Source organism: Arachis ipaensis, chromosome B10, assembly GCF_059453495.1.
Source record: "Arachis ipaensis isolate K30076 ecotype BB chromosome B10, ASM5945349v1, whole genome shotgun sequence".
In the NCBI taxonomy this organism is placed as follows: Eukaryota; Viridiplantae; Streptophyta; class Magnoliopsida; order Fabales; family Fabaceae; genus Arachis; species Arachis ipaensis.
The window spans coordinates 77,895,278-77,906,725 of NC_142435.1; the positions used below are offsets into that span (position 1 = coordinate 77,895,278).

At 38.5% G+C, this 11,448-nt stretch overlaps 1 non-coding gene across 1 annotated transcript; it reads left to right on the plus strand.

Moving 5' to 3' along the window:
* Positions 1 to 8,464: 8,464 nt before the first annotated feature.
* On the plus strand, positions 8,465 to 8,572 carry LOC148580518 (small nucleolar RNA R71). Its single transcript, XR_015899720.1, has one exon. It is a non-coding gene; the product is annotated as a small nucleolar RNA R71 (small nucleolar RNA).
* The last annotated feature ends 2,876 nt before the right edge of the window (positions 8,573 to 11,448 follow it).

Genomic DNA, 11,448 nt, shown 5'->3' on the forward strand with positions numbered 1-11,448 from the left:
CACTCCTCACCAGCGCCATCTTCTTCTTCTCCTCCCTCTCTCTCTCTGTCGCAGCTCTCTCTCTCTCTTCCCTTTACTTGTAGTCGACGACGATGGCGACGGTGGCAGCCAGCCCTGCCGGCGCCATCTGCTTCCTCCTCTTCTCTTTTTTTCTTGTCCGTTTTTCCCTGGTTAAGTGTGTCTGTGTGCTACGTTTGTGGGTGAGGGTGACGGCAGTTTGAGGGAGTTTGTGAGAGAGTAGGAATTTGGATTTTATTTTGGTTAAATTATGCTTTGGGTAGTTTTGGTAATTTTAATAAAATTAGGGATAATGTAGTAATTGAAAACCAAATTTAATCCAACAAGAATTATCTATAAAAATACTATTTTTCATCAACTTAAAAATTATTTTCAAATAAATACTCTAATTTAAAATTAGAGGTAATCAAGTAAATTTTTCTTTATTCATAAAATAAAGTTTGAAATCTCAATATTCAAATTAAAGCATATAAAATTCTTATTATTTTTCAATTACTAAAACTTTAAATTATAAATAAGAAAATACCCAATTACTATAAAAATTATATAAGTTCTAATTAATTTTAAATTCAAAAACTCATAATTTTGCTTTAATTACCTTTTTGTAAGATAATTCTCTGAAAATAAAAATCATAAATAGATATCATAAATCGCAATTAACTCATAATTTAATGTCTAAAAATCTGGGGTCTTACAGGTTTCACACAACAGTATTTCTTTTACCTTCCTTGAGATTAATATTTTATTTCTTCTTAGTTCTAACCAAACACATTCAACTCACCATATCAAACACCTTAAGAAATACCATAAAGTCTGAAACAAAAATAATCAAACATATTTATATACTCAGCAATAGCATCAAATGATTTATGCGACAAACAAGTATGATGCATGTCATTTCCTATACAGGCTATGAGCTCACGTGCCGGTTCGTTGCCCAATACCCGATAGTGATCCTGAGATAGGCGTTATGTATCACTATCCCTACTTCAGCCAACGTCCCCTCCATGAGCGTTACCTATCATCGTCCTCATGGGAACCTTCTTTCCGGTTTCAAGTGGGCGTTACGTATCGCCGTCCCTACTGAGTTTCATGCACAATATCTTAAGAGAACGTTACGTATCATCGTCCTCATGAGATTATGCTCAATATCATATTTCTTTAATTCAAATTATTCAATCTTCCTCAATCTTCTCTTTAACATTTATTTATTAAACTTTTAAACCTTATTCCTTAAACCTTAATCCTTAAATCTTAATTTCTTAAACTTTAAACTTTAATTCTTTAAACTCTATACCTTAAACCTTGAACCTTAGACCTTATTTTATTAAACCTAAATTTCTTAAACTTTAAACTTTTATTCCTTAATACTTTCTTTAAATGTTTTCTTTACCTTTTAATCATTCATTCTTCCATCTTTAACCTTCCGTTTCACTTCATAAACAACATTAAAATGAACTTAAATTAACCTCTTTCAAAGGCATCTAAGACTCGACTAAAATATTCTTGAAAAATATCAATTTTTCAGGCTTATATACAACAAATAATCAATCTCAAACAAGCACTTAAACATACATTTTGTAACACCCTAACTTTTAGCACCTCATGATCGTACTAAAAGCTCAGGCGTCACTTACATCTAAACCTTTATATTTTATATTATCTTTATTTAATATTGAGCCTTCGCGAGTACGAACCAAAATTTTAAACAAGAAATCGAAATGAAACTTTATTTTAAATCACTTAACCATAGAAGTATAAATATTCACATAACTTTATATATATACATATTCAAAGATTGTCAAATACAAGTCCTGCCCCTCTAAAAATCAAACCAACTAACGGCGAGGGAAAAATAAAATCTATGACTAAACTGGTGCGCAGAAATCGTGACGGTTCCATTCCTTGTAACGGTGCTGAAAACTTTATACGCACGTTCATAATCTTAATTCTTTGTCACAACTTCGCACAACGAACCAGCAAGTGCACTGGGTCATCCAAGTAATAAACCTTACGTGAGTAAGGGTCGATCCCGCGGAGATTGTCGGCTTGAAGCAAGCTATGGTCACCTTGTAAATCTCAGTCAGGCGGATTCAAATAGTTATGGAGATTTGATAATTAAAACATAATTGAAATATAAACTAGGATAGAGATACTTATGTAATTCATTGGTGAGAATTTCAGATAAGCATATAGAGATGCCTTTCGTTCCTCTAAACCTCTACTTTCCTGCTGTCTTCATCCAATCATTCCTACTCCTTTCCATGGCAAGCTTTATGTAGGGCATCACCGTTGTCAATGGCTACATCCCATCCTCTCTGTGAAAATGGTCCAAAGCGCTGTCACTGCATGGCTAATCATCTGTCGATTCTCGATCATACTGGAATAGGATTTACTATCCTTTTGCGTCTGTCACTACGCCCAGCACTCGCGAGTTTGAAGCTCGTCACAGCCATCCCTTCCCAAATCCTACTCGGAATACCACAGACAAGGTTTAGACTTTCCAGATCTCAAGAATGGCCATCCATGGGTTCTAACTTATACCATGAAGATTCTAATATCTTGGACTCGGTCCTCTGTATTAGATATCTAAGAGATATTCATTCTAGCTTGTTTGCATGTAGAACGGAAGTGTTGTCAGGCACGCGTTCATAAGTGAGAATGATGATGAGTGCCACATAATCATCATATTCATCATGTTCTTGGGTGCGAATGGATATCTTAGAGAAGGAATAAGCTTGAATTGAATAGAAAAACAGTAGTACTTTGTATTAATTTATGAGGAACAGCAAAGCTCCACACCTTAATCTATGGAGTGTAGAAACTCTACCGTTGAAAATACATAAGTGATAAGGTCTAGGCATGGCCGAATGGCCAGCCTTCTAAACGTGATCAAAGGATGAAACTAAAGATGTTCCAAAAGATGTAAATATAATAGTAAAAGGTCCTATTTATGCTAAACTAGTTACTAGGGTTTACAGAAATAAGTAAATGATGCAGAAATCTACTTTTGGGGCCCACTTGGTGTGTGCTTGGGCTGAGCATTGAGCTTTACACGTGTAGAGGCTTCTCTTGGAGTTGAACGCCAGTTTGTAACCTGTTTCTGGCGTTTAACTCCATTTTGCAACCTGTTTCTGGCGTTTAACTCCAGAATGCAGCATGGAACTGGTGTTGAACGCCAGTTTGCATCGTCTAAACTTGGGCAAAGTATGGACTATTATATATTTCTGGAAAGCCCTGGATGTCTACTTTCCAACGCAATTAAGAGCGCGCCATTTGGAGTTCTGTAGCTCCAGAAAATTCACTTTGAGTGCAGGGAGGTCAGAATCCAACAGCATCTGCAGTCCTTCTTCAACCTCTAAATCTGATTTTTGCTCAGGTCCCTCAATTTCAGCCAGAAAATACCTGAAATCACAGAAAAACACACAAACTCATAGTAAAGTCCAGAAATGTGATTTTTATTTAAAAACTAATAAAAATATACTAAAAACTAACTAAATCATACTGAAAACTATGTAAAAACAATGCCAAAAAGCGTATAAATTATCCGCTCATCACAACACCAAACTTAAATTGTTGCTTGTCCCCAAGCAACTGAAAATCAAATAGGATAAAAAGAAGAAAATATACTATAAATTCCAAAATATCAATGAAACTTAGCTCCAATCAGATGAGCGGGACTTGTAGCTTTTTGCCTCTTGAATAGTTTTGGCATCTCACTTTATCCATTGAAGTTCAGAATGATTGGCATCTATAGGAACTTAGAATTCAGATAGTGTTATTGATTCTCCTAGTTCAGTTTGTTGATTCTTGAACACAGCTACTTTATGAGTCTTGGCCGTGGCCCTAAGCACTTTATTTTCCAGTATTACCACCGGATACATAAATGCCACAGACACATAACTGGGTGAACCTTTTCAGATTGTGACTCAGCTTTGCTAAAGTCCCCAATTAGAGGTGTCCAGGGTTCTTAAGCACACTCTGTTTTTGCTTTGGACCTTGACTTTAACCGCTCAGTCTCAAGTTTTCACTTGACACCTTCACGCCACAAGCACATGGTTAGGGACAGCTTGGTTCAGCCGCTTAGGCCAGGATTTTATTCCTTTAGGCCCTCCTATCCACTAATGCTCAAAGCCTTGGATCCTTTTTATTTACCCTTGCCTTTTGGTTTTAAGGGCTATTGGCTTTTTGCTCTTGCCTTTTGGTTTAAAGAGCTTTTGGCTTTTTCTGCTTGCTTTTTCTTTTTCTTTCTCTTTTTTTTCGCTATTTTTTTTTTGTTTTTTTTTTCTGCAAGCTTTTGTATTCACTGCTTTTTCTTGCTTCAAGAATCATTTTTATGATTTTTCAGATTATCAAATAACATTTCTCCTTTTTCCTTATTCTTCAAGAGCCAACATGTTTAACATTCATAAACAACAACTTCAAAAGACATATGCACTGTTCAAGCATTCATTCAGAAAACAAAAAGTATTGTCACCACATCAAAATAATTAAACTAGTTTTCAAGGATAAATTCGAAACCCTGTATTTCTTGTTCTTTTGTAATTAAAATAGTTTTCATTTAAGAGAGGTGATGGATTCATATTCATAACTTTAAGGCATAGACACTTAGACACTAGTGATCATATAGTAAAGACACAAACATAAATAAAACATAAAGCTTAAAAATTGAAAAACAGTAAAATAAATAGACAATGAGATTAAGGAATGAGTCCACCTTAGTGAGGATGACGTCTTCCTCTTCTTGAAGATCCAATGGTGCTTTTGAGCTCCTCTATGTCTCTTCTTTGCCTTTGTTGCTCCTCCCTCATAGCTCTTTGATCTTCTCTAATTTCATGGAGGATGATGGAGTGCTCTTGGTGTTCCACCCTTAGTTGTCCCATGTTGGAACTTAATTCTCCTAGGAAAGTGTTGATTTGTTCCCAATAGTTTTGTGGAGAGAAGTGCATCCCTTGAGGCATTTCAGGGATTTCATGGTGAGGAATCTCCTCATGCTCATGTTGAGGTCCATGATCTCTTATTTGCTCCATCCTTTTCTTAGTGATGGGCTTGTCCTCTTCAATGAGGATGTCTCCCTCTATGTCAATTCCAGCCGAATTGTAGAGGTGGCAAATGAGGTGAGGAAAGGCTAACCTCGCCCAAGTAGAGGACTTGTCAGCCACCTTGTAAAGTTCTTGAGGTATAATCTCATGAACTTCCACCTCCTCTCCAATCATGATACTATGGATCATGATGGCCCGGTCTATAGTAACTTCAGACCGGTTACTAGTAGGAATGATTGAGCGTTGAATGAACTCTAGCCATCCCCTAGCCACTGGTTTGAGGTCATGCCTTCTTAGTTGAACCGGCTTGCCTCTTGAGTCAATTTTCCATTGAGCTCCTTCCTCACATATGTCTATGAGGACTTGGTCCAACCTTTGATCAAAGTTGACCCTTCTTGTGTAGGGGCGTGCATTCTCTTCCATCATTGGCAAGTTGAACGCAGCCTTACATTTTCCGGACTGAAATCGAAGTATTTTCCCCGAACCATAGTAAGCCAATGCTTTGGATTTGGGTTCACACTTTGATCATGGTTCCTTGTGATCCATGCGTTTGCATAGAACTCTTGAACCATTAGGATCCCGACTTGTTGAATGGGGTTGGTGAGAACTTCCCAACTTCTTCTTTGAATTTCAAGTCGGATCTCCGGATACTCATTCTTCTTGAGCTTGAAAGGAACCTCAGGGATCACTTTCTTCTTGGCCACAACTTCATAGAAGTGGTCTTGATGGACCTTTGAGATGAATCTCTCCATCTTCCATGACTCAGAGGTGGAAGCAATTGCCTTCCCTTTCCTCTTTCTAGAGGTTTCTCTGGCCTTATGTGCCATAAATAGTTATGGAAAAATAAAAAGCAATGCTTTTACCACACCAAACTTAAAATGTTTGCTCATCCCCGAGCAAAAGAAGAAAGAATGAAGTAGAAGAAGAAGAGAAATGGAGGAGAGGGAGATAGAGTAGGTTTCGGCCAAGTGGAAGAAGAGAGGGTTGTGTTGTGTGAAATAGAAGAATGAATGAGGGGTTTATATAGAAGTGGGGAGGGGTTTAGGGTTCGGCCATTTAGGGTTGGGTTTGGGAGGGAAATTATTTTGAATATGAAGGTAGGTGGGGTTTATGGGGAAGAGAAGATGGATGTGAGTGGTGAGAGGGTGATGAGAAAGAGTGATTGAAGTGATTGGTGAAGGGCATTTTGGGAAGAGAGTTATGAAAAGGTATGAAGAGGAGAGAATAGGGTTAGGTGGGGATCCTGTGGGGTCCACAGATCCAGTAGGGCCAAGGACTTAACATCCCTACTCCAATTAGGCGTGTAAAACGCCCTTGCTGTGCAATCCTGGCGTTTAACGCCAGACTGCTGCCTGTTTCTGGCGTTAAACGCCACTTCCATACTCTGTTCTGGCGTTTAATGCCATGTAGATACTTGTTTCTAGCGTTAAACGCCAGCTTGGTGCTTGTTTCTGGCGTTAAACGCCAGACAGATGCTTGTTTCTGGCGTTTAAACGCCAGACTGTTCTCCTCCAGGGTGTGCTATTTTTCATTCTATTTTTCACTCTGTTTTTTATTTTTTTCAGTAGTTTTTGTGACTTCACATCATCATCAACCTAAAGAAAACATAAAATAACAATGAAAATAAATAAATATAATTAGATAACATTGGGTTGCCTCCCAACAAGCGCTTCTTTAATGTCAATAGCTTGACAGTGAGCTCTCATGGAGCCTCACAGATGTTCAGAGCATTGTTGGAACCTCCCAACACCAAACTTAGAGTTTGAATGTGGGGGTTCAACACCAAACTTAGAGTTTGGTTGTGGCCTCCTAACACCAAACTTAGAGTTTGAATGTGGGGGCTTTGGTTGACTCTACAGTGAGAGAAGCTTTTCATGCTTCCTCTCCATGGTTACAGAAGGAGATCCTTGAGTTTTAAACACAAGGTTGTCCTCATTCAAGTGAAGGATCAATTCTCCTCTTTCCACATCAATCACAGCTCTTGCTGTGGCTAGGAAGGGTCTTCTAAGGATGATGGATTCATCCTCATCCTTCCCAGTGTCTAGGATTATGAAATCAGCAGGGATGTAAAGGCCTTTAACCTTTACTAGCACGTCCTCTACTTGTCCATAAACCTGTTTTCTTGATTTGTCTGCCATCTCTAATGAGATTCTGGCAGCTTGCACCTCAAAGATTCCCAGTCTCTCCATTACAGAGAGTGGCATGAGGTTTATCCCTGATCCAAGGTCACATAGAGCCTTCTCAAAGGTCATGGTGCCTATGGTACAAGGTATTAAGAACTTTCCAGGATCCTGTTTCTTCTGAGGCAATCTCAGTTGATCCAGATCACTCAGTTCATTGATGAGCAAGGGAGGTTCATCTTCCCAAGTCTCATTACCAAATAATTTGGCATTCATCTTCATGATTGCACCAAGGTACTTGGCAACTTGCTCTTTAGTGACATCTTCATTCTCTTCAGAAGAAGAATACTCATCAGAGCTCGTGAATGGCATAAGGAGGTTCAATGGAATCCCTATGGTCTCTAGATGAGTCTCAGATTCCTTTGGTTCCTCAGAGGAAAACTCCTTATTGATCACTGGACGTCCCAGGAGGTCTTCCTCACTGGGATTCACGTCCTCTCCCTCCCTTATAGGTTCGGCCATGATGGTTAAATCAATGGCCTTGTACTCTCTTTTTGGATTCTCTTCTGTATTGCTTGGGAGAGTACTGGGAGGGGTTTCAGTGACCCTTTTACTCAGTTGGCCCACTTGTGCCTCCAAATTTCTAATGGAGGAACTCGTTTCATTCATGAAACTTAGAGTGACCTTAGATAGATCAGAGACTATGTTTGCTAAGCTAGATGGATCCTGCTCAAGATTCTCTGTCTGTTGCTGAGTGGATGATGGAAAAGGCTTGCTATTGCTAACCTTGTTTCTTCCACCATTGTTAAAGCCTTGTTGAGGCTTTTGTTGATCCTTCCATGAGAAATTTGGATGATTTCTTCATGAGGAATTATAGGTGTTTCCATAGGGTTCACCCATGTAATTCACTTCTGCTATTGCAGGGTTCTCAGGATCATAAGCTTCTTCTTCAGAAGATGCCTCTTTAGTACTGTTGGATGATTCCTTCAATCCATTCAGAATCTGAGAGATCATATTAACTTGCTGAGTCAATATTTTATTCTGAGCCAATATGGCATTCAGAGTATCAATTTCAAGAACTCCCTTCCTCATAGGCGTCCCATTATTCACAGGATTCCTTTCAGATGTGTACATGAACTGGTTATTTGCAACCATGTCAATGAGTTCTTGAGCTTCTGCAGGCGTTTTCTTTAGGTGAATGGATCCACCTGCAGAATGGTCCAATGACATCTTAGATAGTTCAGACAGACCATCATAGAAGATATCCAGGATGGTCTATTCTGAAAGCATGTCAGAAGGACACCTTTTGGTCAGTTCCTTGTATCTCTCCCAAGCTTCATAGAGGGATTCACCTTCCTTTTGTCTGAAGGTTTGAACATCCACTCTAAGCTTGCTAAGCTTTTGAGGAGGAAAGAACTTGGCTAAGAAAGCCGTGACCAGCTTATCCCAAGAGTTCAGGCTGTCTTTAGGTTGAGAGTCCAACCAAATTCTAGCTCTGTCTCTTACAGCAAATGGGAAAAGCATAAGCCTGTAGACCTCAGGATCAACCCCATTGGTCTTAACAGTATCACAAATTTGCAAGAATTCAGTTAAGAACTGAAAAGGATCTTCTGATGGAAGTCCATGAAACTTGCAATTCTGTTGCATCAGAGAAACTAATTGAGGTTTAAGCTCAAAGTTGTTTGCTCCAATGGAAGGAATTGAGATGCTTCTTCCATGTAAATTGGAATTTGGTGTAGTAAAGTCACCAAGCATCTTCCTTGCATTATTTTCGGCCATGTTTCCTTCTTTTTCAAAAATTTCTGTTAGATTTTCTCCAGAGAGTTGTGCTTTGGCTTCCCTTAGCTTCCTCTTCAGAGTCCTTTCAGGTTCAGGATCATCCTCAACAAGAATGTTCTTATCCTTGTTCCTGCTCATATGAAAAAGAAGAGAACACAAAAGAAAATATGGAATCCTCTATGTCACAGTATAGAGATTCCTTTATGTGAGTATAAGAAGAGAAGAATGTAAGAAGGAGAAGAGAAAAACTCGAACAAAGAGAGGAAGATGGTGTTCGAATTTTGGGTGGAAGAGAAGTGTTAGTAGATGAATAAATAAATAGAAGGAGATGAAGGAGAAGAATTCGAAAATAATTGAAAAGAAAAGAAAAATAGTTTTGGTTTTAATTTAAAATTAAAATTGAAATTCAAAAATTTAGACAAAGAAAATTGAAATTAAATTAAAATTTAATTCAATTAGTTAATTAAAAAGGAATTTTGAAAAAGAGGAAGGTGATTTTCGAAAATTAGAGAGAGTTAGTTAGGTAGTTTTGAAAAAGATACGATTGAAACAAAAAGATAAGATTGATTAAAAAAATTTGAAAATCAATTTTAAAAAGGTAAGAAGTTAGTGATGCACGGAAAACTTGTCTCACAACAAATTCCCTTCGGCAAGTGTACCGAATTTGTCGTCAAGTAAAAACTCACAATAGAGTGAGGTCGAATCCCACAAGGATTGATTGATCAAGCAACTTTAATTAGAGGATTGTTCTAGTTGAGCGAATCCAGAATTTGAGTTGAGAATTGCAGAAAATAAAATGGCGGGAAGGTAATTGACAGGAAAGTAAATGCTAGAATTATAGATCTGAAAGTAAATGACGGAAGGTAAATTGCAGAATTGTAAATGGGAATGGGGGAATTGCTCATTAAAGTAAATAACAGAAATTAAAGAGAATGGGTAAGATCAGAAATGGGGAGTTCATTGGGCTTAGGAGATGTTGCATTCTCCGGATCAATTTCATTTTCATCTCTTCCTCAATCAATGCACTCATTGATCTCCTTGGCAATCTTAAGTGATTGAATTACAATTTCTTGTAATTCAACCTCTCAAATCTTGATCAATAGCCAATTCCTTGGTCAATTGCTCATGAGAAGAGATGAAGTATGGTCACTGATTATACCACATACATTTCCCAAACCAAGTGTTGAGAGGATTATAGTCACATATCCATCCAAACCCAATTTGGTCCAGCATGAGAAAGCATTTCTAGCTTGATCTCTTCATTCCTCTTTCAAGGTTCAGAAGAGATCCAAGTATGAATAGCTTCTTTTTCAAGATAACTACTCAATTGGATGAAGATCGAAAGCTTTCAAGTAAAATCAAGAGAAAAGATAGAAGAAGAATAATGAAAACTAGTATTGATCCATCAAATTACAACAGAGCTCCCTAACCCAATGACAGGGGTTTAGTTGTTCATAGCTCTGGAAAATGAAAACAAAGATGGAGAATACATGATGAAAACTTAGAAGTGCAGAGAAAGTAAATACAGAGAGTAGTTCTATGCTAAGAGTCTCCCTATAATTTCCAACTCCCAAAATATTTCAAAGATACTCTTATATATACTACTCTTCTGTTCTTCTAGTTGATTCTTTAAGTCTTGGGCCTTTGGATCTTAAGTTGGAAGCAGTTCTCTTCTTCATTGGGCTTAGCTTTTACTTGCAGAGAGAAAGTATGAAGTGGGCAGGGGCTTTGGCTCAAGAAGTTAGTGGTGTTAACGTTCAGTGAAAATATGGGTTCGAGAACGTTAGTGACAATCACCTTTTTTACTAACGTTCCTCACCAAAGTTAAAGGCCACGTTAACCTCAACGTTAGTGGCACAAACGTTGCCACTAATGTTTCCACTATGTCCTTCGCACACGTTATTGGGACTCAACTTTCCCAATAACGTTGAGAAGCCTCCCCCTTCCCTACGTTAGAGCCCACGCTAACTTAGTTAACGTGGCTCTTTTAACGTAGGCTTGCCATCCTTCGAGAACGTTAGTGACACTTACCATTGTCACTAACGTTCTAAATTGCCCCTATTTTCCACGTTAGAGTCCACATTAACTAGGTTAACGTGGCTTCTAACGTGGCCTTGCTAGCCATCTCCAACGTTAGTGTCAAAGTTGAGTGTCACTAACGTTGGCTCATCCTTCCCTTATCCACGTTAGCTTCCACGTTAACTAAGTTAACGTGGGAGTTAACGTGGCTCATGGTGGCATGTGTGGCTCCTTCCAACGTTAGTGACAATGTTGGGTGTCACTAACGTTGGCGATCACCTTCTTTCTTCACGTTAGTTTCCACGTTAACTAGGTTAACGTGGAAGTCAACGTGGCTCATTGGGGGCTTGTGTTCTTCCAACGTTAGTGACAATGTTGGGTGTCACTAACGTTGTCGACCACTTTGTTCCTTCACGTTAGCTTCCACGTTAACCTAGTTAACGTGGGAGTTAACATGGCTTAATGTGCTT